Source organism: Mustela erminea, chromosome 18 (assembly GCF_009829155.1).
Source record: "Mustela erminea isolate mMusErm1 chromosome 18, mMusErm1.Pri, whole genome shotgun sequence".
Taxonomy (NCBI): Eukaryota; Metazoa; Chordata; class Mammalia; order Carnivora; family Mustelidae; genus Mustela; species Mustela erminea.
In genome coordinates this window covers 30,190,646-30,216,649 of record NC_045631.1, presented here as the reverse complement: position 1 = coordinate 30,216,649, position 26,004 = coordinate 30,190,646, and the positions used below count along the sequence as shown (strand labels likewise).

Here is a 26,004-nt window from a genome sequence, read left to right as displayed (position 1 = left end):
CCTGCTGGCGAATGGACTTGGCAGCCCGAGGAAATTGACAAAGATGACCCTTCCAACGCACCTAGGACAAAATGATGGTTGGAGTTAGTGGTTCTCTGCAAAACCCATAGCTTGTAACCTCTGGAGGGAAAGTTTGTATAAAGTATTCCAAACGAAGTGTGTTCATTGTGGATACCTTTGTTTTTGTTAAGGCCACAAAAAGAAATAGCATTTTTATATGTGTTGAGCCCCTTCCAGTCTCAAGAAATCAGAGTCACACTTTCTTACTCGTATTCTCTTCCCAGTAGCATGCTTGTGTAGAAGAGGGGTTGACAAACTGTAAAGGGCCAGATAGTAAATATTTTAGAATCTGTGGGCCATATGGCCTCCATCCCAGCTACTCACTTCTGCTACTGTAACACAAAAGCAGCCACAGACACATGTAAATGAGTGAGTGTTGGCTGTGTTCCAATAAAACTTTATTTAAAAAAACAGGCAGTGGGCCGGGTTTGGTCTGTGGGCATAGGTTCCTGTATCTGCTATGGACATTCCCAGTCTCTAACTTGAGTCTCACAGAAAGTAAGGATTTCATAGGACTGTGGGTATTTTTAGAGTTCATCATAAACTCATTTGGGGGTGTGCGGATACTCCTTTTGAAAAATGGCCCTTTCAGTATAGACGTGCATCAGAAAGGTCCATTGTATGGTTTCATGCCGACCCTCCTGTCCATTTTAAGGAAAGTTCTTCAAAGTAAGGAGCTGCAGATATGTGGCCAGTCAGAGAGGGTAGACATGCAAGGAGCATTATGGTGGACAGGCCAGGAGTGATCCTGAGGGCTTGCTTTTCCTTGGGTGGCGGGTGCTGCTGCTCCGTGCTCCCTGTGACTGTGACAGCCACAGGCTAGAGGAGCCCATCTGAGAACACGTGTGCGAAGTCCTGCTCCTCTCGCACCACTTGTCCAACCACATTCCTGAATGTGGAAGGTCAAAATGGAAACATGGGTGCAGCTTCATGGAGCGGATCCTTTACTCTGCTAACTCATGCCCATGAGCTGAGAGTTTGGTTATAATCATTTTTCTAAGAGAAGAAAAAAAAAACCCAGATCCACACGGATTAATTTGCACTCCTTAGCTCTGTAAAAACCCAGTGACATTGACGTGTCGATGAAAATGTGGAAATTAACACTTGGAAATTTTTATATAAAACCTGCTTTGAAATTTCAGCTAAACATTCACACACTAAAAAGAGCTATATACTTATACCTGAAAAACTCAATTTGATGCAAGCTGCTTATTTCTCCATTGTGGTCACGTGGGCTGAGGTTCTTGGTATGAAATGTAATTTACGCAAATTAGTCCAAGGCAGGTAGAGTGTGAAATTAAATTGATGCCTTGATTTCTGTATTCTCTAGTAAGTGTTTCTCTGAAAATTTGTCATTTCTGTCCTAGGAACTTTGAAGTATGGGTGGTTGTTTTTTTTTTTTTTTAACAGCGAAGAAGTTCTTATTGGCTCAGGACATGAAAACAACCTTAATTACAGGCTGAAGAGACATGTTTCGTTTTGTTTTGTGGCTAAGTATTAGAGTAAGCCCAAACTGGGCTACTAGTAGAGGCAGAGAACGCAGATTTAACATGCCTGTTACGGTTTCAACTAGCTGGACCAAGTTGTTCAATTTCTTTGGCAGTGACTAGACCCTCCAAGCTGTGTAGACATGTCAAGGGGGTTGGAGACCCTCTAACAGAGGCGGAATCTGAAGTTCCGGGGTAACATGGGGACCTGGGGCCCCATCTCCCAGGGGCATCCTGGGGCTTGACTGGCCTGCCGGTACCACCGAGGCCCAGCTGCTGCCTCTCTCGGAGGGCAAGTGTCAGGTTCAGCAACCACAGCAAGAATGAGTCAAGTACAAGGTGTCTGGTTCGACTTTGATTATCCAAGAGGAAGGAGAATCAGCGTGTGTTCAGCACTGGTTCCCAAGGCCAGCAAAGAGGCCTCATTAGAATGTTCTGACAAAGGCAGGCACGATTTGACTCTACCTCGTCAGCAGCACACCAGCCCCCCGGGACTGAGCCCATCTGTAGAGTTTCTGGGTGGTTCTCTTGGCCACCCTCAGCCGACAAGGGGTCAGGTTGCATTTCCAGGGGCTGGGATGTCTGCGGTTGCATTTTATCCATGTCTTTCTGCTGGAGGATCCCTCAGCAAGGTAGGCCCGGGTCGGCCCTGCTGCCTTTGCCGTGAATCATTCCTGCCGGAGAACTAGCGGCGGATGCTCAGGGCACTCTGGAAAATGAATTATGGGCTCGCATGATTTTTATTTGTCCATGGTGGCATGGGTGGTATTTATCTCTCTCGTCCCCACTCTCCACCCCCCTCCCCGAGCCTTTGTCTCCATCTGAGTCAGCATGACATGGTTTGAAAATTGCCTGTTTGCCTTTTAATGATGATTAATGTCCATAGCCATGTTGCAAATTTAGGATCTCGTGAAGAGTCTCGGAGACCGTTACCAAGAGCAACCTGCTGAGGGGAGTTGAATGTGCGGAGCTCGGTCTCTCCTGCCTGGACGAGAGGCTTCCTCAGTTTCTCCATCTTCCCTCCAGCCCCTCTCTCGGACCCTTCCTGGATCTTTGGCGCCAGGAGCTGAGTGGGAGCGGGTGGGCGGGGCCCCCATCTGGCGAGTTTCACCTTCCCTCCTGGTCACTTTGGGTTAGTGCCTCACCACGGGGGTCTCTGGAAGGGGCCCCCTCTTCTTGCCCTTCCCTCCCTGCCCCCAAATCAGAGAGGCCAACGAGGAGCTAAATTTCCTCCCCTGCAGGTGCCTGTCATCTATCTGAAGATAGTTGCCAACATCTGGTACAATTGCCGCCGCAAACGCAGTAACAAGGCGGCCCGCAGTTCAGTCTCAGAGCGCGCGGCGTGGCTTTAATGATAACAGGCTGTCGGCCCCCCCCTGAGATGAATCCACCTCACAGATGTTTGTCTAGTTTTGGCAATCGGATCGCGCTATAGCTTTGGTGATTATGCTCAACTGGAGACTATTACAATAAAAGAAGTTTGAACTTGTTCCATTTTTTCCGTCCCACCCCCTTCGCCCCTATTCTGAGGTATAATTTATATCGGCGGCTGTGATGGTGGTTCCATTACTGAGGCCTCTTTACCTTTTATGATGTCGGTGGGGCTGCAGCTTAAAGCCTGGCTTCCTCTCCAGGTTAATGTGTTGCAGTTACATCAACGCTTTTCGTGGCCTCATGTAAGGGCCCCCAAGGTGGACCTTCTCACCCTGGTGGACGTGGAGAGGGCATGCGAGCACTCTGTTGTGGGATCTCCGCTCACGTGTCCAGGCGGGAATTGGACGTGGGTCATGTGGGAGGCCCAGGGCCTGTACAGGACAGTGAGTAGATGGGAAGGAGTGGCGGCAGTGGGGGACGAGGCCTGGACATGTAGAACCTTCTAGACTCCTGTTGGCTTTCCTCTCTCTTTCTCTCCTCCGGCATTCCTTCTTTTGTCCCTCCTCCTACTTCCTTTAAGAGGGCACAATGTGTTTCTATGAAAACAAGCCCTTGACAAAATAAATAAAAACCACAAGTTGGGGGGATGGCGTTGGGAGGCTTATTGGGCAATTACTGCCACAAGGTTCCATATTTTGGGCTTCCCTTTACACAGAGGTTTAATATTTAACACTGTTTAATAGTAGACATATTTACTATAAGAACTCTTTATTTGAAAGCTGGACAGAACTACCAACTATCAGTTATATTTAGGGATAGCAAATACTAGGGTTTTTTTTGTTTGTTTGTTTTATTTTTCTGTTTGAACGTGAGAGTAAGAGAGAGCAAGAGCAGGGGGAGGGACAGATGGAAAAGCAGACTCCCCGCTGAGCAGGGAGCCCGACTTGGGGCTCCATCCCAGGACCCTGGGATCGTGACCTGAGCCGAAGGCAGATGCTTAACCAACTGAACCCCCCAGCTGCCCCAACAGCTATCATTAATTGGGTCTCGGCTGTGTACTAGTCACTCCACTGCTGCTTTTATTAATATATAGATACATAATTCCTACACCAACCTGCCAGGTGGGCATTCTTCCATCCATTGTCACTAGTGAGGAAAATGAGCCGTGTGGGCACAAAGAGGCCAAGGGACAAAGGAAGCTTCTAGTTCAGCGCCAGCCGACTCCAGCCCCATGCTCTCTCTCCTGGGGTCATTGTCATCATTAAACCTGCTTGCTGCCTGGATTGATGTCATGGAAAAATCTGCCCATCCGAGAGCCGGTACAAGATAAATCACCATCATCATTTGACATTTCAGCCTTTTTTCATTTCAATCTGGATATTACTTCGTTAAAGATTAGGAACCGTAATTTTGGCAAGGTGTTATTTCTGGCGTTGGGCTTACAATGGGTGAGTCAGCCCGGCTGTGGATGGATCATTGGTGGCAGGATACCACGTGTTTCTTTCCTTGGCCAGAAATAGATATTGGTGTCTGTGCTGGTGACACACGAGGAGGCCCTGGACAGCTGCACTGGGCATAGCATAGGAGCTTTCTACGAGGCACCTCTGGACAGGACATGGCTCTGTAGAGTTCTTCAAATGCGTGGGTCTGGGTCCTCAAGGGAGAGAGGAAACTTACCCTGAAAAATTAAAGTAGAATGATCTTTTGTGATATATATGAAAATAAAACCCATTGGGTGACTCATGGAAAATAATGGCTCTCAGAAATGGCTAACAGTGTGAACCTCAAAATCCAAAAGATGACTGAAGACTTGAAGCCATTGTCTTTGTCCTCAGCCTTGGATTTTAAGCATATGGTTTTAACCTGGGCTATGCAACGGAATAGAAAAAACCCAATATAGAGATTTAAAGACCTACCTGCCAGTCGTTTTGTGACCTTAAGCAGCATTTACCTTCACTGGGCCATGGCTGTCCCTTCGCTAAAGTTGTACTCAGTGATATTTTGAATCTGTTCTGGCCCTAGAGATGTGTCCCATTGCCTGGGACCTACCCGTGACTTTCCATGATTAAGGTGTCTGGTTTATGCATGACCATTACTAGCTTCCTTCTGTGACTGAACTAGATCCCAGGTTGCCTGACATCAGGTCAAGTCAAGCAGAATCGACCACAGAGGTTGCTTTGTTAACTTGCCCTTTTCTCTTCTTCGACCTCCCTCCCTTAGCATAGGACTCCTGTGCCAGGTGTCAGCTGTACGATTTTTCACACCGGACACCGAGTGGTGTCCATCCCCTTGTGCTTTTATCAGAGCTCATTGTCCCCTGCCCGCCCCCTCACACCACGTTCATTCTTCCTCTACATCGCTAGAGCCAAACCACTAGCAGCAAAGACATGTGGTGTGGCTTTTTCCAGTTTTTCTCTTGCGGTAGTTACAATATTATTAAAAATCCATTAAATTTTAATGTACCCTATAAAATATGTGCTCCTGTGAAAGCAAGCACAGATAATTATTTCTGATGAATAAACCAAGAGGACAAGTATGTATGAAGTTCATGCTGCAGCATTCAATTTTTATTATATACATCTCCTGCAGGGGCAATCATTGTGATGCTCCAGCTGGTTGTGTCGAGGGCCAGTTCTTCTCGCAGATCCTTCGGGGCAGCGTGAACCCTGAACTCTCCGGAATGTTCTCAGAGCTCGTTTTTGCATGGAAAGAAAGCCATGTGTGGTAGCTGTCTTCTGTTAAACTCTTCAGACCAAAGAATGAAGAATAAATGGCTCAGGAGGAGAAAAATGCTGCCCCTCCAATGCTGCCAGTAGCCTTGTGAGAGGAAGGTCAAAGTCAGCCATATATTTGGAAGTTCTGCCCTGTGGCTCTGTGCTCTTGAGCCAGACTCTTAGCTCCTCTTGGCGTGATAGATAGCTCTGTGTGCCTTGAGGCTCTGACTTGTAGTTTCTTCTTTCCATCCCCATTCTGCTTCTGAGCATCCCTTGAAAATTGTCCATGACTCCAGAAGTGGGAAGGCACAGCTGCCTCCTGGCTTCCTGGAGTCCATATGGTGTGAGGCCTGGGATCTGGTAACACATCACTTGGGGGAGGCTCACTGCCTGCAGATTCTGGGTCTTCTGGTATGCTCTAGAGGTGGAGGCTTCCATGTTATTTTCCAAGGGCTACCCTGCCATGTGGATGGAAGTGTTTCTCATGGGGGATAGTGGGAGACACGGCTGGTCCTGCCTCACCCCTCTGGCTGCCTCTGCTACCAGTGCCCGATGATTCCAACCGCAGCAGCAGAGTCCTGTGCTTAGAGGTGAGGGGTCTAAGAACCAAGAGGGTGGGGCTGTGTCCCTCCCTTTCCCCACCACCGCCTTACGGAGACTCTGGGATTTGTCTGAGGCTGTGCCTGGGAACTGACACACCTGATCTTTGCAATTTAATGAGGCCCAACTTCTGATCTTTAGCTCGGCCCATTACCTTCCTGGGGCAGGGTTAGTCATTCAGCAGAAACCGGCCCTGCAGGAGGTGGGGCAAGATTCAGGAAGCTTGAAAATCCCTGCTGGCTCCTGTAAGCATTTCTTCCCAGGGCTCCTATAAGCATTTCTTTCCAGGGCGGCGCTGTTGCCTGACCCTCACATCCAATCCCGTTCCTCATGCTGAAGAGCGAGGAGCTGGGGTTATAGTTGGATGACAGGGAGGTGTTCTGGAATATTCCACAAGAAGAGTTGAGAGTCAGTTGTTGGGGTCATTAGTGAGGCAAGTGCAACAGTCTGCACCAAATTGGGTGATCTGTAAATGAAGGAAATTTATTTTTAACACTGTTATGATTTTATTTAAAAACAAAAGGCATATGAGGAGAAATGAAATACAGGAGTGAACAAAGAACTGAAAGCTTCTTTCATGTTTCATTGCCCTGAGATAACCCACAGTAACATTTTGGTGCAACTTTACAGAGTTCTGTCTGCACAAACGTCAGCCTGTGGTTGTGTGCACTTGTATACGAATAGGGTATAATGTGGTGTTTGCCGGACCTGCTTTTCCTGTCCACGATGTGTCAGAACCATCTTTCTGTGTCACTATACTCTGTGTGATCTTATCTGATGCCTGCACCGGTTCTGTGATATTGATGTGCTGTGATTGATTTACTCAAACCCTTAGTAGGAACATATAGGTTGTTTTTGTATCATTGTCTTTATTGGGTCTTATAACCAGTGCTGCCCAGACTGCCGTTGTGAAAGCATTTCTGTCCTGCTTGCACTAGACTTTTGTCCCAGCCATTTCACTTTTAGGAATTTACAGGAAGGAAATACAGTATGTTTTACGATTTGCTATTTGTTGCCAAACTGCCACCCCTCTGCACCGCCCCCCCCCCAACCAGGGAGGTTGTCCTAATTGACATCTCTACCAGTGGAGGATGGTATAAGCCTGATCCTGATCTTCGGTGCTCCCAATTTTGTGCCCCGAATTTATATACCTCTGAAATGTCTTATTTGAAACGTTAAAAAAAATAGATCACATTGGCGTCCGTTTTACCTTGACTTTTATTTATTATTTCTTTAAGATTTTATTTATTATTTATTTGACAGAGAGAGAAAGGGAAAGAGGAAACACCACCAGGGGGAGTGGGAAGGGGAGAAGCAGACTTCTCACCAGGCAGAGAGCCCAGTGCGGGGCTTGATCCCAGGACCTGAGCCAACGGCAGACGCTTAACCAACTGAGCCACCCAGGCACCCCTTACTATGACTTTTAAATACTTTGCACTGCCTGTCTGTTCCCAGATGGTCGGTGGAGTCTTGCATTATTTCCACCAAGGGCGATACACGGAGAGGGGTTCAGGACAGGCCCAGAGAAGAGGGGTGTTTCAGGTTGCCGTCTTGAAGCAAAAATGGTGGCAGATAAAATGTTTCCAATGGGGTATGTTCAGTTGTGATTTTTTTCAGTGGATTTTTGATCATTGTTCCTAGCTCCATACCTGTTTTGTCCTAGAAGGGATATAACTGAAGACAAATGGGGACTTTCTTCCTCCATATAATACATTTGACAATTACATCCTGCCTGGTGAAAGCATTCCCATTGTTATTTAAATGCTGCATTGGTCTTTAAGATAAAGATTCAGCTTGTTACCTGTTTATCTTTTCCTTCCAGCTCAGTGGGGACTACAGACTGCTGCTGCTGCTGCTGCTGCTGGTGTGTGTGTGTGTGTGTGTGTGTGTGTGTGTGTGTGTCTGTCTCCCATGGCCTGGGTGCAGTGCCTTGCACTCAGTAGACACCCAGTGTGTATTTTGTGACTTTCCTCTAATCACAAAGTTTTAATGTTGGCCGGTCTCTGAAAGTCCAGTCTTTTCCCCCACCCCGTACCACCATTGTAGACATTATGTTGATCGATTGCCTATTTTTAATTTGTTTCTTTTGTTCAATAAATAGTTGTCAGATGCTTTTGACATACCAGGAGTGGAGGTGACAGAGTCCCCGCCCTCATGGGAGCTGCAGACAGAGCGGGGTCGGTCTGGGACAGCCTCAGAAGGGCTCTAAGCGGGTGAGGACATAAGCCGTATTTCCCATCTCGTTACCTTTTATATCTGCATTTGATAAAAACCTGCAGAGAAAGACTCAGTCCACAGAACCCGTGTGTCAGTATAGGTCTGTGTTCTTCCATCCTGGCATGAAGGTTTAGTTAAGCATGGCCTGGTGGAGAAGTGTTTGAGGAAAGGATTAAGAAGAAGCTGACTCTTTCCATCCAATGGGAGAGCAAGCAGCACCAGGTGTCCCCAGGGCCCAGGGCTCCTGAATTCTAAAGTCTGTGTTTCCACAGCTCAACTCTCAGGGGTGGGGATCCAGGAAAGGTACTGTGATTGCTTTGCAGGTTCTGATGGAGAGATGCTCTGGTTTTCTTGTCTTCAGTGGGACTGGCATGAACAAGGCAAGGAGATGATATGAGGACCTTCCTGGATGTGAGGAAACCAGCCTGGCAGGGGTGGGGGGGAGGGTATGTTGGGGACCCAGCCTCTTTCCTGCTGGTGGGTAAAAGGGATATAACCACCTTCCTCATTGTGTGGTTCTAAGAAATAAGCGAAGCAATGTAAGTAAAGTACCCTACACAAAGTGGGGGTAAATAAATGTTATGGGATCATTAATTATTAATGCATTGCATCCAAAAGTGATTTGGTCCAGCCTTTCCGTTCAGTCCATATGGGAATCTCTTCTGCAGTTTTCCTGGCAAATTTATTAAGATATCTCTCACAACCTCCCAAGGCATCAACTTCCATCTTTAGACTGGTTCTTAAGTGTTTCAAGGAAGAACTTTCCAGGAGTAAAAAGCTGCTTCCCTACTTCATGAGCACAGAGTTCCTCATTTTGGCTTTTTGAGCTCTGCATTAGAAAAACTGTGCACGTAATGTACTTTGAACGGTGTTTTAATATATACAGATAGAGTTAAAAATATAGTTATATTTTTATATATGTAAGAGTATATATATATATATATATATATATATATATATATATATATAAAATTGGCTTGCTCTTTGTGTATGTTAGTGGTTCTCAAATATAACTGTGTATCAGAGTTACTTAAAGAACTTTTAAAAAAATAGGAATTCATGGACCCTTCTCTGGGGGGGTTCGATGATAGGACTAGGTTGAAGGCTGGACATCTGTTTTTAAAAGCCCTGATAGGCAGCTGGGGTTGGAATCATTGGTTACCTGCTTCCATATTTAGCATAAGGGCACTTACTCACTCTTCTAGGAGCACACAAAAATTAACTGAGTGCAAACAGCAGGGTCTCAAACCAAGGCCTCCTAATTTTGAATGTTCTGTCTTGTCTGCTTTATCACAAAGCTTAGTTGTGTCAGCACAATTACGAGGTCCCTTTGTCCTCGTACCCCCCCCCCCTCCCCCGCAGCGGCCGCAGCACCTGTTTCCCAAGGCAAACATGCCCGGTGACTTCAGTGATTCCTACTCGGTTGATTTTGAGAGTCCTCCACTCTCCTGGGGAAGACCGCATTTCCCGTTCAGTATGTATTTGCAAGTCAGTTATGGTGCATTCCGTGGGTGGGACACAGAGCCAGCCTTGGAGCCTGGGGGTCCAGAAGAGGAAATTCCTAACCTCAACACAATGCCTTAGAGCTCTTGCCCATGATCAGATCTTTCTTTGCATATCTGGCTCTTCCTAAGATGGGGAGTGGCCTTTCCCGAATCTGAGAAGCTTTCTCAGTCTAACCCGGGCAGACCTCTGGATGTGGTTGGGTGGGATCTTCTAGTTGGCACCTGGGCTGGTTGCTGTTAGTCCTGTATTTCAGCCTTATTCCACTGTCACTAGATAACACAGCATTGCTCTCAGATCACCCGGGAAAGAGGCTGGCTCCAATTTTGGAAGCTTTTTGCTCTCCTGTGTCTAAGAGATTAACTTTAGTGGTTGTGTCCTCCTAAGAAGAGGAAGAGAAGCTGATAGTGTGTTGTCAGACTCTGGGAAAGGCATTCTCGCAGGGCGTTCTTTGTGCTGATCGGAAGTCGCTCCTGCTGCCACTGTCCTTCCCGGCTGGATGTTTTCTGGAGCATCCCCTCGCCCAGCATCCGGGGAGGCTGTGATGAAGTGAGGACCATCTGTTAGGGCGAGATAGCAAGGGCATCTGCAGTGCATGGGAGGTTGGTCTAGCTGACCCGCAAGGGTTTTGCGTGGCTTGTGTGCCTGGACTCCCACATCCCCACCTCTGATTCGGCTTCTGGATAGGGAAAATCGTAGCCAGTGGGGCTATTGTCCTTCATAAGCCAACCCACCAAACAGTAACACCCCCCACCCCCGCACCAGTAATTCCTTATGGGTTTTTTCTTTTTTTCAGTTATGCAGATAAAGCAAAACAAAAGGAAGAATTGATAGTCCCATCCCTGAGAGCCAGCCACTCTGAGCATTTTGGCGGGCACTCTTCGGGACTTGTTTTCTGCACATTTGCTCTGCGATTGTCGTATTGGTGATGAATGTGGATACTGGAGGCCGGCAGACCTGGCTGCCAGTTCCTGACCCCATCACTTCCCAGCTGTGTGACGTCGGGCAAGTGAATTTCTCTATAAAATGGTGATACATGTAGTAGAACTCCTACCTTATTGTTGGATTGGAAGTCCCACATGTACATCCTCTGTGGCCGACCTCACACGCAGACTCATGCTCAGGACGATGTAAATTTAAATCATACCTGCATGATTATTTATAAGAACGGTACTCTCTCCAGTGTCTGGAGGTGGTTAGCAGACACCCATGAATAAAAGTATCTATGCATTGGCCCATTTGTTGGAAATTCCGTTGCCACCAAAAAAAACTCGCCCCAGAGTTAACGTGATGTGCTTTTAATGGTAAACACCATCATTTTGCTGCACAGTAATTAGGCATGAATGGCAAACAGTTCACATCAGTGATTATAATTAATTAGTATTGCTTTTAAATATTTTTTTTTCCCCAGCCAAATCCAAGCTCACTGTCTTTCTCTTCTCGTGTGGTTCTCCGCAGTCTTAGTAATGACTGTGTTGATGGGGTCCCTGTGGGCATGCGTCTCAAGGGCAGGCGTGGTGTTTTCCTCTTCGTACCCCACCTGTCTGGCACACTGGGGTTGACAGTGTGTTCGTGATCCAGGACAGGACAACCGTCCGTCCATTCATTCCCTCAGAAGTCTTCACTGAACACATACACCCCTCAAGGTGATTCTGTTCTTTCCTTTGGATTAATTTTTCTCATTCCAGCTTTTATCCCCTACTGCCCGCCCACCCCCCGCCCCAAAATCTGGCCATTTGGGAGACTCTGGGGCTGCCCTCCACAGAATTCATCTGTCTGCCTGCCCCTCAGGGCTAAAGGGCACTGAGCACCCACTCACCACCTCCTGAGGGTCGAGACTGTGGCCCATGCTCTTACCCAAGGGGCAAATGGAGGAAGTAGTAGGGCAGGGCCGTGGTGGTGGCTGGACGGAGGGGGTCAGTGTGGAGAGCCGGAGGCGGCCCTGGTTCTCTGGTCACCAAGGTGAAGGGGCATTAGCAGTTTAAGTGCTGGCTTGACTATCCTGCCTGCCTCGCCTTCCTGAATTTGGCTGTGGCTACAATTTCAAGAGCATGGAGAACGCTCCTTCAAGAACCACGAACAAGAGGAAACTCCATTTGCTGTGCCTTTTTCTATAAAGCCTTTAACGGAAAACTATGTGTGTTATTCTACTATTAGAGAAAAAAGGCTCCCAGTGACTGAAAGCAACTCCACAGGGAATGGTAGCCGACCCTGTCCCTGGCTAACTGGAGGACGGTAAGGGGAAGGCCTGCAGGAAGTGCCGCCACCACGAGGGTGGGGTGGGGGGCCGGAAGGTCCACCCAGGCACCTCCCTTTCGGCCATGCTGGGCCTGGGTTGCTTTATTCTCTTCCTCAGCCCTGTTAGAACTCACACCGAAGTCGACAGACTGGGGTTGGGACCCACTACTTGTGGCATGTGGGGCCGAGTGACCGGACTCCTTCGATCTCCGGTGCCTCCCCACTTTGAAAAGTGAGGATACTGGCAGTGGTCAGGCTCAGAAGGGAGAATTTATATCAAATCCCTGTCACAGCTCTTGGTACAGAGTAGATGTTCAGGAAATGTTGATTTCTCATCAAACTCTCATGGGAGTATTTTAGCACTGCTGATGCCTTTATGGAAAGGCCATGCCTTTATGCAAAGTTCCAGCTAACTTCGGTTCAGCTGGAGTTTGAAGGCTTTGCCTCCTCACCCAATACAGTTGCTCTCCATGATACCATACATGTAACCAGCCTTTGTTAAGGGAAGGGCAAAAGATTGAAATCCACAAGATTCAAAACACCAGGTGACTTCCTCTTCTTATCTACCCCTCTCCCCAGTGGACCTCTTCCTTGACTTTGACCGTGGGCATCTTGCAGCTACAGAGTTTCAGTTTCTTACCAGCATGTGGTTCAGATAGGGCCTCTCAGTTGGGTGCACCAAAGAACAGACCGTCAGAAGGGGAAATCAGTCTCAGATCAGTTCCAAAGGGGAAGACATGTTCGTATTAAGGCCAACATAAGCATCTCATCGTGGCTTCCTTGTTCAAGTATCTCCAACCCATTTCTTCATTGTGACCCTCCTGCCTTGAAGAATGACTCCCTCCAAGGGCCAGCCTTCGTAAAACTGGCACAGACTCACAGCCAGGGTGGGGGGGGGCAGTGTGCCCATGAGGGATCAGCCCTTTCTTCCTCTTGATGCTCCGAGCCAGGCCCCTCCCAAGCACAGAAATCAGAGCGCTGTGGTTGGAAATGGCCACTGTGGAGGGTGTGGCCTGGCACCCACTACTGAGCTGAGCTGGCAGCCTGGCCAGGGTGGGCTCCTTAGGGAAGTGGGTCACAGTTGGCCTCATCCCCTGAGTACTGCATTGTGGGTGTCACATCTGCCTTTGAATGGACAGGTAGAGGCAGCCACCGGAGCAGGAGGCCAGGTCTGAGGGCCTTGAGACTAGGTGTGTTGTAGCATGATCGGTGTGGCCTGTCCTTTTGTGCACCTGCTGCTGGGTTTCTGGAGGCCCAGAGCACCTGTGGTCCAGGAGTCAGGCTCTCCCTAACATGAGAAGGCAGAGTGGCCGAAAGAACCCCTTGAGATTTCTGGAGCAGTTTCTCAGGGCTAAGCCATCCCTCGTTTTGGCTGACCAATCCCATTTCTTCTCTGACCTTGACTCCCTTCTGGAAGACTTGATTGCCGTGGAAGGATGATGGGAATGCAGGTCTGCGTCGGCTCGGCCTCATTCCAGCTCTGTGCAAACAGGCTTGGATTTGCTGGGGAGACTGGGAGGAACCCCACTTGGCACCCTACGCCCAGCAGTGACCCAGGGCACCACAGGGCTCTCCACTGGAGCACAGACTCTGCCGGGCCCTGGGCTGGGATGCGGAATGTGGAGAGAAGGCTTCGCCCAGTCGATGTGAGTGACTTGGTGTGTCCCATGGAGCACAACTGTGTTTCCGCAAAGCCGTGCCTTTCTCCCCTCAACACGTTCAGCCTTTAATTGTAACTATTAATCACCCTGAGTTGTGTCACACTTCATAACCCTTCCATTAAATAGTAAGGTTTTTTTTTAAAAAATTGAGCTTTCTTAATTGAATTATTGAATTACCAAGCACTTAATGTGACTCTGGTGGATGACAGTCATGGAATTCCAGCATCCAGAGGGATCTTAGTTTCACTGGGGACAGAGAGGGTATGTGGGGCCCAGGGTGGCGGCCGGCTCGGGCCCTCTCCCCCCTCCCTGCCCTCTTCCCCTTGCTATTCCTGGGAAATAGCCCTTCTCCGGTTGCCGTCCGTGGTTTCCCAGTTGTTCCTAGCGTTAGAGTCGTGTTCGGGTGGAGACAGTCCCATCCAGAGGTTGCGAGCCCTCTGTCTGCTTCTGTCTGGAATCAGGCCGTCCGTCCTCTGGATGAGACGCCCGCTGGGCCTCCTTGCCCTCGGCCCTGTCTCCCACACTGCTTCTCCCTCAACCTCTTCGTGCCCATGGTCTCAGCCGCCATCCCTCTCCCTCCCCAGTTTCTACCTGCAGCTGCAGCCCAGCCCTGTCCCCACCTGACCCCCTGCACCCCTCCTGTCAGACACCCCCATTCAAATGTTGCAGTTCCAGCTCGTGCTCTGCCCCCCTCAGACCAACCTCCCCTGCTCCAATCTCGTCTCCCGTTCTGAATTCCTGCCTGGGAGAACAGCGGCGTTACCGACGGCTCTTCCTGACTCACTCTTGAGGCTGATGTTTATCTGCTAAGTGGCTCTCTATCCACCCCTTGTCTCCTCCTGCCTTCTGTCCCCATGCAGGCAAGGCTGAACCACTTCTGCTTCTTGTCGCCCCCTTCCTTCCTGCTCAAAAGTGTCTTGCGTTCGCCTTCCTGAAGCCCTGTTTTTGCTGGACGGTCTCCTCCCCAGCTTGCAGTGGCCCCTGCTTCCAGCCACAGCGACCTGCTGTCCTCTTAGCTGCACTCCTGTGGATGGACCCTTCCAACGGGCGGGCACCGGGACCAAGGCACCCACCTCCCTCAGGGTGGATTTGAAACCAGTCAGGGAATGATGGGGAAAGGGAGGCTTAGATGCCTTGGTGGCTTCTCCAAGGTCACAGACCGAGTCATTGGCTGTGCTGAGTTGAACGGTGTCTCCTCCAACATTCACATCCTCCTGGAACCTCAGAATACAACCTTATTTAGAAATGGGGTCTTTGCAGATGTAACTAGTTAATATGAGATCCTCCTGGGTCAGAGGGGTTCCTAACGAAATGGCTGATGGCCTTATAAGAAGAAGGGGTTTTAGATAGAGAGGATACACACACAGGGAGAACACCACGGGAAGCTGAAGAAAGGTCAGGTGATGGGTTTCTAAGCCAAGGAACCCCAAGGATGGCTGAGCACTAGCAGCTTAGAGGGAATGTGGGACAGAGTCTCCCAGAGCCTTGGAAGGAGCCAACCGCTGACATTGTGTTCTTAGACTTTGGCCTCCAGAGCTGGGAGAGAATACATTTCTCAGGGGTAAAGCACCCCCTCCCGCCCCCTGGTTGCAGTGCTTTGTTTTGGCAGCCCCCGGAAACTAATACTGTGAGCAAACTGGGTTTTGATAGCAGGTCTCCCAGTTCTGTGTGGGAATTTTTCATGGACACAGCCACCACCCAGCCCGGCCTACCTCATAGTCTTCCCCAGTGCAAACTCTCCCTGGAAATCTTCCCCATGATGATTCCCCAGCGTCTGTCTTTGGAGTTGATGAGCTACAAAGCAGCATGTCTTCTTCGTATGTCCTGCTCATCTGTATTCCTGTGCTTTGCCTGTCCTGTTGTTCATGCCTGTCATCCCCTCCTCTCCGAATAAAGTTTTATTGAGAGTGGTGGATACCAGGTGCTGTGTTCAGCACTGGCGCTTATAAGATGGACAAGGTTCTTGCTTCATGGAATGTACATTTCAGTGGGAGGTCGAAGGGGAGGGCTTCAGAGGACATGCAGACGGACAACAGGATTATCAGGTAGTGCCCTTTGCTCTGAAGAAAATAATACTGGATCATGAAAGAGAGAGGGAGTTCAGGGTCACTTTTGGTGCAGGGGTCAGGGAGGGATTCTCTCAGAAGCTGGCTTTGAAGCTGAGACCTGTATGAAAGAATGAGCCAGTTGTGTGCAGATCTGAGGGAAGATGGTCCTGGTAGAAGGAACTTGCAGTGCAAAGGCCTTGTGACAGGGCTGAGGTGTGATGGAGACTGGAGAGTGGGAGAAGAGGCAGAGAGATGATACAGTGCCTCGTGAACCATATAAAGAAGTGTGAATTTCATTCGAAGAGCCATGGAAAGCCTTTGAGAGGTTTTAAGCAGACAGATGACATGATCCGTATTTTTAAATGTCACTCAGACTGTTCTGTAGAGACTGGATAGTGGGGACCTGGGGTTACCAAAGGTGATCTGGCCTTGATGGCCTAGTGTGATTCTTTCTTTGTGGACCTCGCATTTACTGTCTTCTTCACCTAAGCTATTGTTGCACTTGAAGGCAACATACCACTTAATTAGAAAATCATTCCCACCTGTTAAAGAGGCCACCCCAGCCAGGGAGGGCCTAAGGGCTGTGCTCTCAGCCTCCCCCCACCCCGCCTGCCCCCAACAGCTCCTTTGGAATGCCCTGTGGCATGGGTGATGGATTCATTGCTCTTCAGAAGGGACTGAGTGATTGATCGTGTTTTATGTGGATTTTCAGAAGCGCAGGGGGTGCATTCATTCCTCTTAGAAACAGGTTTATCTGTCCAGGAATTGTTGCACTCCTGTGATAACCAGCTTGTGACCTGCGGAGACCTGGGCTACTGTCAGCTCCACGCTACACAGGGAAAACTGGAACTCGGGGGAGTTGGGGGACCTTGACTCACGATTGGAATGCAGGTCTGCAGGCCCATGAAACCCACACCTGCTTTCCGGCACCACAGCGTTGCACATGGGAGCATAGCTCTTGAAATGAATGCATGTCTGAAAACTGTAACTGAGTGATGAAGCAGTCAAAATTGGGGAAATTCCTAATGGATTGTAAAAGCAGGTACCACTCTGCAGAGCAGTGTGGTTAAGAGCTTTGGAATGGGGATGCCTGGGTGGCTCAGTCAGTTAAGTGTTTGCCTTTGGCTCTGGTCATGATCCCAGGGGCCTAGGATCGAGTCGCACATCAGGTTCCCTGCTCAGGGAGGAACCTGCTTCTCCCTCTGCCTGCTGCTCCCCCTGCTTATGCGCTCTCTCTCTCTCTCTCTCACTCTGAAAAATAAATAAATAAAACCTTTAAATTTTTTTTTTTTTTTTTAAAAAGCTTTGGAATGAGGGGAACCAAGTACGGAATCCTGGTGTGGCCTTGAGCAGGTACCGTGACCTCACTGAGTCTCAGCGTGGTGATCTGTACGTAAGATGGGAAGAATAGTAGTCTGCTGCCTTGCTAGGGTGTGGTGAGGAGTAAATGAGAAAATTCACGAGAGGGCCTAGCACAGAATATGTATGTACTCAGTAAATATCTCCTGTTATGACAAGGACTCAGAACAGATTATAGAAGGAGGTGGAATGTACGGTCACAGATTTTTCTGGGAAAAACTGTTGCACTTGTGTTTTGGGTATTGGGTTCTCCGAAATGTATGGATGAAAGAAGACTGGGTGCCCCCCTGTGTGGGGGTGCGGGGGGAGGGCCAGCACGGACGGGCTTTGCTCTGCTGAACGGGAGTTGGCAGGTGTGGAATGGAAGTTGAGAGATTAAGTCGACTGGGACAGAGGAGCCCCTGCGTCTGGGCACCCCGTTCCCGGGAGGCACGGGAATGAGAGCACACAGGATTGGGAGCTGAGCCCAGGCTTGCATGGAAGTGAGAGTTTACCGAGTGCCATAGGTATTCCAACAAAACCATTCCTGGGAGTAGGACAACCGTGAATCATAAGATCGTTAAAGTTTTAGAATTGGAAGAGCCAAGGAGAGCATGGAGTTCTGTCCAAGGTCAGAGAAGGTTTATTTTGCAAGCAGAGATGAGTGCTGACATGCCCAGGTTTTAGAAGGAAACGTTTCTCCTATCCTTTCTGTCCCTTCTCCTGGGTTGACTCCAGCAACTCTCCTCTCCCCAACTGAGAGCGCTTGACACAGGTCTCAAGGACATGAGAGACACTTGTAGCCTGGAGCCTAGTGTGTGCATGGTTGACGAGTCCCCAAGGCCGAGCCCAGACACTTGCAGGGTGGTTAAAGTGTCTGTTGAATATCACCGCAAATATTTCCCATCTTCCCATCGAGGATGTGACTCGGGAAAGGAGGCTTTCACATCTCATGTCTGGGGAATGCCTTGATCGATTATGATGTCTACTTTGGGGCAGGAATTTTACTTTTAGATTTATTTTATTTCCCCTCTTCACTCAGTGCCTCATTTATTTTGATCGTGCTGTAGATATTTTGGTAGGATTCCTCCAATCCCTTTCGGAGCAAAATGAGGTAGAGATAAATAAATGAAGCTTTCTTGGCTTTTGCTCCTGGGACATCAGAAAGACGATTCGATGAGCTGAACCTGTTACACGCCAATAACAGACTCGAGTCAGGAATTCCAGCTCCGGGAGGGGCCCGCAGTGGGACGGCCGTTCCTGGTGATCGTGGTAGGGCAGTGGAATGAACTGGGAATTGAACTTGTGCTTGGGATCCGGGAGGGGGGTGAGGGCTGCACGGGAAGGTGAACAAGGGACCGCAGAGAGGAGGGAGAGAATGTTTTCAGGGCTTACCAGGTAGAATTCCAGTGTTCACTGCAATGAAACTTTGAAACCTTTGTCCTTGGCTCTGTCTTCTTTTCAGTACGAGGCAGGGAAACATTTTTCTGGCATGAGACCTGGGCAAAAATAATGAGAGGTATGAGGAAAGGGGGGAAAAATCCCGTAGGTTCCTATAGTCTGTCCTCTGCCTGGCAGTGTGGACCAAACGGCTCCCAAAGAAACCCCACCAAAAATAAGTTTGCATCCAGTTTCTCGTAGCCTGCAGCAAAGTGGGGTTTTTTTCCCTACTTATTTATTCAACAAATATTTATCAAGTGCTTGATACTGTGGGGAAGAAGGCAGTCTTGTGGCCCTCATGGGGCCAATCTGGTGGGGCACAGTGACATTAAACAAATGCACAACTGTGAATTGCCATGGGTCCTTTGCAGGGAAAGCACAGAGTCTTCTTGGAGAAGGCGGGGGGGGGGTGGTGCTGCTGTTTAGTGGGTGGTCACAGGAGGGCCTCTCTGAGGCTGTGGGCCTTCACTTGTCTCTGCACCCTCTACCTCCCCGTCTTGTTAGCCAGGAGAGGCAGTTTGAGCCGGGAGGCCTGCGTGGTACCATGCCGAGGGAGAGGGGTCTGGCCAAGGGAAGGGGCGGGCTGTGCACAGCAGTCGATTCCACTCCCCGCTCCCCGGCTGGGCCACCTGTCCCAAACGGTTGTGTCCCGCCCTCTGTGGGGGGTTTAGTAACGGGCGCCATTTCTCAGAAGGCGCTGGCCACAGAGATAAGACCGCAGTGACTAGGGGGCCATAAATTGTTACCTGTGCCACTTGGTTACCCCTCTTCCTCCATCACCTCCTTCCTGAGCCTGTGGGGTTGGATTTAGCAACAGGGTTCCTGTTCCTGGGATGGATCAGAAAGCGGACTTTTCTGGTGACTGGGCATAATCACCGAGATGCAGGGCACTGATAGTGGGAATCAATTTAATTTCTGTTGCTCGGTGACAGGGGGCTGGGGAACAGGAAGGTCAGGACTATTTTGAAAGCTACAGTTCGGTTAAGAAAACAAAACGCTACCCCTAAGGAATTAAAAACGACAGCATTTGAGGGTTGAAGTGAAGGGTTTAATCAGAGGGTGGGGGAGAACAGAGGCAAGTTGCCACCAGGAAGAGCCCAGTCTGCCGGGGACCCTGGGGCCTAAGAATTTTAGCTCATCCATGAGAGAGAACGGGGTTGTAAATTCGAGTAGCCAAGCCCCTCGAGGCTTGTTGAAGTAGACAGTAGGTGTCCCTTAGTTGTCAGTGTCAATTAGCTGACATGCGATTTGAGGCACAGCCCTTGTCCCGCTGCCAATGCTGGGCAGGTCCTGGCTTTTCCAGCAAGCTCTGGTTGCTCTGCCCAAGCCTGTGTGGTATATGGGATTTTACAGAGTGGAAGCTAGGGGTGTTTGTAGGCCTGAATGAGGATTCACACTCAGTGTGGTTTGTGGGATTTTCTAGTCTGGCTCTGGTCTAGCCTGACTCAGGACGTGGGGAGGCCTTGGGGAAGCACCTCATTGGCTGATGATACAGAACAGATATTTTGGAGGAAAGAGTTGAGCCAACCTAAGCCTTTGTCACCAGGACCACAAAGGCCTACCCTGACAAGTTGACTTTCATTCATAAATCAAGGGTGGCTTTTCCAGGTTGTGTACTAGGCATGGGCGGGGCAAATGGTCCCTTTCCAGAAGGAGGTCGCCATGTAGGAGAAGGCCCAGATTTAGGGCTTTTCCCAAGCATCTGATGAATCAATATATTTCCAGGATTCTTAGGGTATGGCCAAAGTCTGGGTTAATGTTTGAGGGCCTGTGAGAGAGAATTTGAAACAATGGAGAAAAATGGGAGGCTTCTCACTCTCTTAGCTGGGTATTTTGTTGCCATAACAAAATACCGTAGGCTGGTGGCTTACCCAACGGAAATGTATTTCTCACAGTTCTGAAGACTGGAAGTTTGAGATCAGAGTGCATAGTCGGGTTCTGGTGAGAAACCTCTCTCTGGCTTGCAGACAGCTACCTTTTTGATGTGCCCTCATCTAGTAGAGAGAGAGCAGCTGTCTCTTCCTGTTCTTACGAGGAAGCTAGTCCCACCACAGGAGCCCCACCCTCATGCCCTCATTAAACCTGGAGACCTGCTGGGACCCCTCCTCCAGATACCATCCCCCTGGGGGAAGGGCTTTAACCCAGGATGCTGGGGGGGACATAGACAGTCCATGATACTAAGAGAGCAGGTAAAGGCACCCTAGCGTACGTGGTGTCCTGGGATAGAATGTTGGTCACATGCTACTGATACCATGAATGAGGGTGAATGGGGACCACTGCCTGCGCCTCCTGTCCTTCACGCTGCTCCGCAGACCTGTGCCTGGGGTGCTCAGGGTGGGGCCAGGTGGGGGGGCTGCTCTGGCCGAGGTGCGGGACCAGGAGGACCTTCTTGTCATGGCTTCTGCTGAGGGTGAGCTGTCTGCAGACAGCTCCGGGCTACCCAGAGTGAGGTGGTTATTTCAACTTCCCATCACCCCTTGGTGATCTCGATCTAGAAGCCACGCGAGGCCGTTTGAACTGTGCTTGGCAGGCTGGCGTGGCAGGGATTGTGCTGGTCCGTGAGCTGAGGAGGTGATGATGGGTACACCGCGCGCTAATGGAGGGCTGAGGAGTGAGCCCGATCACCAGCTGAGTCTCGCTGCCGAGCCTTGGCCGGGGCATCAGAAGCCGTGCCCCTCATTCCTTTTTAAACAGCTTTGTGTTTGTCACTCTTGTGACTTGGAGACCTCTTTGGACCCTGTATCTCTGGGCTTAGCATCAATCAGATGCTGCTTATCATCAGACTGTCGTGGCTGGGGTTTGCTATGAGTGTGTGTGCACGTGTGTGCGCACGCGTGTGTGACGTGACTGTGCTTTGCTAGCACGGCTGGGTCAGAACTGGGCTCTCTGTCGAGCATTTAGCTAAAAGAGGTTAAGAGGAGGCTGGGCTCACGCCACTGCTCAAGGCCAGAGAACTTCGCTGAAGAGCTGGTCATCTTAAAAATGAGCCGGTCTATTTATAATTTGGCTGGCTGCCACCGGCCTTTAATGAATGGCGGTCTGTGCGGGCGCACACACTTTGTGTTCTGAATCTCAGCGTGTGTTTGTTCATTTATGTGCCTCTATGCCGTGGGTGTGGACATGACTTCCCAGCCACCCCTGGCTGAGCACTGAGGCCCCCAGGGGTGTGGGCTCGGCGGGAAGGAGGCCACAGCTGATGCCTGCGAGTTTGGGGCGAGCAGAGAGACCGGTGAGAGAGTGGGCCTGGGCGGCCCATCTTTACTCCTGAGGTGGCAGCAGCCAGGAGAGGTGCCCAGGGCTGCAGTCAGCCTGGTCAGCCCCCCACCCCCCACACTGGGGTGGGGGCTGTGGCTCTGGCCAGCTCGCTGCTGACAACACTGCCCCCTGCTGTTCTGCCCGGGCTTTGGGGACCTCACAGCCCTGAAGACTGCGGGGGCTTACTGTCTGCCCCAGGCCCTGTGCAGGAACCGTGACTTGGGGGGCGGCGGGGGGAGGCTCACAAAGGGGGAGGATGGAATCGTTGTATCTTGTTTCCAGGGACAGGGATGGGTCGCAGAACCACCCACACCATTTCCTGGCCCTGGTGATTTATGTGCCCAAGATGGCTGACCGAGGAGAGAGAGGGGGTCCCTAGGCCCCCGGGAGGCCTCTGGGGATGGGTGCTCATGCGTGAACTTCTCACCAGTGGGGCTGCATTAGGAGATAGCTGTCCACCCTGAGGCTGACACTTCTTAAGACATTTGGCATGCACGTTTGTCCCGACGGCTTCTGAGTTTTAGCTTCAGAAGTCTGGCGTTGCCAGCCTCTCCTAGAGTCCAGACCCTATTGGGAAGCATCCCCCCGCCCGGCAGAAGCTGGCAACAGCTCAGTCCCCCTGCAGCCTGCACTGGACTGGTTGGTGGTTACTCTAAAGAAGAGGGTTTTTTGTTCTTTGTTTTTGTTTTTTGTTTTTTTTCCTAGAGAAGCATAAAGGTATCACCCGCTTGTAGACGGACCTCTGCTGTCAGGTGGAACTGGGTTCAAATCTCAGCTGCAGGGTTCAGTTTTGTATGTCCGTGAACTCAGTTTCCTCTTCAGTAGAGGGGGATCCTGTAAGACAGCCCCTGCGTGGGGCACAGAGGGTACGTCTTTCTCCTTCTTACTTGCTGGATCTCCTTTTTTACTATTTCAAGACGGCTCATCAGCTTCCTGGGGAGGGCCCCGGAGCAGAGGGATCTCAGTGAGGCGTCTCCTCCCTCCACCCAGCACACCCCCACTGGAAGTCTCTACTTTGTTATTTTATTTGATTTTTTTTTTTAAGATTTTATTTATTTATTTGACAGACAGAGATCACAAGTAGGCAGAGAGGCAGGCAGAGAGAGAGGAAGGGAAGCAGGCTCCCTGATGAGCAGAGAGCCCGATGCGGGGCTTGATCCCAGAACCCTGGGATCATGACCTGAGCCGAAGGCAGCGGCTTAACCCACTGAGCCACCCAGGCGCCCCCTACTCTTTTATTTTTAAAAAAGATTTTATTCATTTATTTTAGAGAGAGAGCATGAGCAGGGGGAGGGGCAAAGGGAGAAGAAGAGAAAATCTCAAGCAGGCTCCCCACCACTGAGCACGGTGCCCAACTTGGGCCTCCATCCCAGGGCCCTGAGATCATGACCTGAGCCGAAAGCCAGAGTCAGCCCCTCAACCCAGTGAGCCACCCAGGTGCCCACTTTTGAACCAGGATCCATGTCACATTCGTGGTCTTTTTTTTTTTTTTTTCCTAAAGATTTTATTTATTTATTTGACAGAGATCACAAGTAGGCAGAGAGGCAGAGAGAGAGAGAGGAGGAAGCAGGCTCCCAGCTGAGCAGAGAGCCCGATGCGGGACTCAATCCCAGGACCCTGAGATCATGACCCGAGCCGAAGGCAGGGGCTTAACCCACTGAGCCACCCAGGCGCCCCTCATTCGTGGTCTTGTACAGCAGCTATGCCAGTTGTGATGAGCCTTCCGGAGACACTGACCGTCTTGGTTTTCAAGCATGGATAACTTCACTTCCCTGAAGGGGAGTTGCTGTAAGAGTCAGAACTTGGAGAGGTTTTTGCTTGGGTGTTTATTTTCCTTCAAGCAACATGAGGCTTGTTGACTTCTGTAGGGTTTTACACAGCCTGTCCTCTTCATCACCCCCCTTCTCCCCCAGAAGAATCCAGTGTTTTGTTCTCCGCTGGCCTCTCAGTGTGCTCCTTCTTGTGGGAAACAACCCCCAGGCCAGGTTGCCCAAGATGAGCGTGGCTGAAAATCGAGAGAGGTTGTTGAAAAGACTTTGGAAGGCTCAGAGCCCAGGATGAGGTGGGGCCGGGAACAGTGGTGCTGGCGGGACGCCATCTTCCCCTTCCTTTCTTCCTGACAGGTGTGTGGAATGGCATCTCCTGCCGGCAGTCGGCGGGCCTGGCATATCTCTGGCAGACAGTGCTGGAAATTTGATGCTCGGACTCTTCCTGGGCACAGGAGAGCACTGGAATGCCTACAAAAATTGCCCTGGTCAAGATTTGAGGGGGTGAGGAAAGGCGGTGATGGAGGAGACTCATAGTCTTTCAGATAAGCCGCAGAGCGGTAGAAGTTACCTCCTCCCACTTGACTGGCTCCTTCCCAGCCCTGGGAAACAGAGCCTGGTGGCTGGGGTTTCAGAACCTTCGGAGACACGTTGCCTGCCTCCAGTGCCCTCTCTGTCCTCCTGGGGACATTTCTGACTAGAAAATCCAACCAAGCCCATAGCTGGGGCTAAGAGAAGTGCGTGTTGCAGGGGGAGGGGAAGGGGTTTCTATAGAGGAGGGGGGAACCCATACCACACACACAGCCCCAGGGAGGTTCTGGAATCCCTTTCTCCTGCTCTCTAGCCACCCCCGAAGTAGAGCCTCGGGTGGGTCGCCTTGGTGCCTCATGTTCTGGGGCAGCAGCTGTTGGTGCTGACTAATGAGACTTCCTGGCAGCTGTGTTGGGCACACTTGGCCCCGGCAGGGGCTGCCTTTCCTCACTGCCTACCCTACCCCAAGCATCCGAAGAGGGCCTGAGAACAGGGCCCGTGGGCTGAGCTGCAGAGGGAGGCTGCTGGCGTGAGGAAGGCCTGCAACTTGGTGACTCATGGAGCCACAGAATGATGTGGGAAGGACCGTTGAGGAGAGAGCCTGGTACTGGGAGGGTGTCGGAGGTCAGAGGGCAAGCTGGGGCTGAGCGGACACTTCAGACCACGTCTCCTTTTTGGCCTCTGCATCAGGCTGCTCCACCTTCGTGAGGCAGCCCTGTCCTGGGGTTTGTCTCACTCCGTGTCCCAGCCTGAATGCTGTTGCTCACTAGCTGTGTGTCCTTGGGCAAATCACTTCAACTCTCTGGGGTTCAGCATCCTTGGAGGCCAAACAGGATAATGATCGTCCGTACCTCGGAGGCTTGTGGTGAGGGCAGAGAGCCCAGGGTAGCATACCGAGCACAGCCCTCTCCTCTCTACCTCGCTGAGAAACGGGACTGAGGCACGTCTGCCCGTAAGCCCAGTGGTGCCCTGGCGGATGCTCCGGGATGGCAGCTGCCACCCCCTTAGTCTTGGGGTGGGGGCGTGGGCAAGGCGCAGAGCCAGGGGAGGAGAAGGGGTAGGCGGGGGGGGGGCAGGGTGAGAAATGGGAGAACCTGAGTGTTTGGAGATTCCTGCCCCTCTGTGCACACCTCAAGCCTCTTCACATTCAAGTCGCAGAAGGGACTTGAGGGGCATGAGTTACTGTAGAAAATTCCTGACAAACGGCCAGGCATCCCTTGCTTGATAACAATAGCCACTACTCAGGGAGCTTCTCCAGGACACCGTCAGCAGCCCTAGGAGGCAGGTTTTGCTAACACCTCCAGTTTATGGAGGAAATGCGTTTGTGAAATTTTTCAGAGATGATCCCAGAAAAGGACACAGAGGCTCAGAGTGGACTAGGGCGCCTTGCCCAGTGGCAGTCACTGCAGAGCCACGAGGTGACCCCGGTATTTCCACCCAGCTGTCCTGTGGTCTGGCTTCTCTGCTAGCAGTGTGGTCCCCAGGGACAGGAAGATGACAATGATTATCCCAAGACCTCTGGGTCGTCCATCTGGGTAGCCTGGTGTTGAATGTGGCCCAGGCAGAAAAGAGAGCTTTTCAGGGCATGTCTGGAGCAGCTGAGAGGGCCCTGTAGGGCCAGGTCCAAGCCGGGCCTGTAATTAAACCTCCCTGCCTGATCGTTTCAAGCACCAGCTTTTCAGGGGTTCAGATAACACAGCTTTGTGCTCAGGGCCCTTTCTGTACTTGAAACAGGAAGATCTGTTTTGACTCTCAGGGTGCCTCTTTTTCTC

The 26,004-nt window shown here is 50.6% G+C and overlaps 1 protein-coding gene and 1 long non-coding RNA gene across 8 annotated transcripts in view; both read left to right on the top strand.

Annotated features, from left to right (window-relative positions):
* Nucleotides 1-26,004, top strand: part of MSI2 (musashi RNA binding protein 2) — a 388,920-nt gene that overhangs the window by 149,510 nt on the left and 213,406 nt on the right. The window lies entirely within an intron of this gene.
* LOC116577187 lies at nt 474-19,493 on the top strand. The gene is made up of 3 exons (XR_004280438.1): nt 474-486; nt 9,084-9,090; nt 18,487-19,493. It is a non-coding gene; the product is annotated as an uncharacterized LOC116577187 (long non-coding RNA).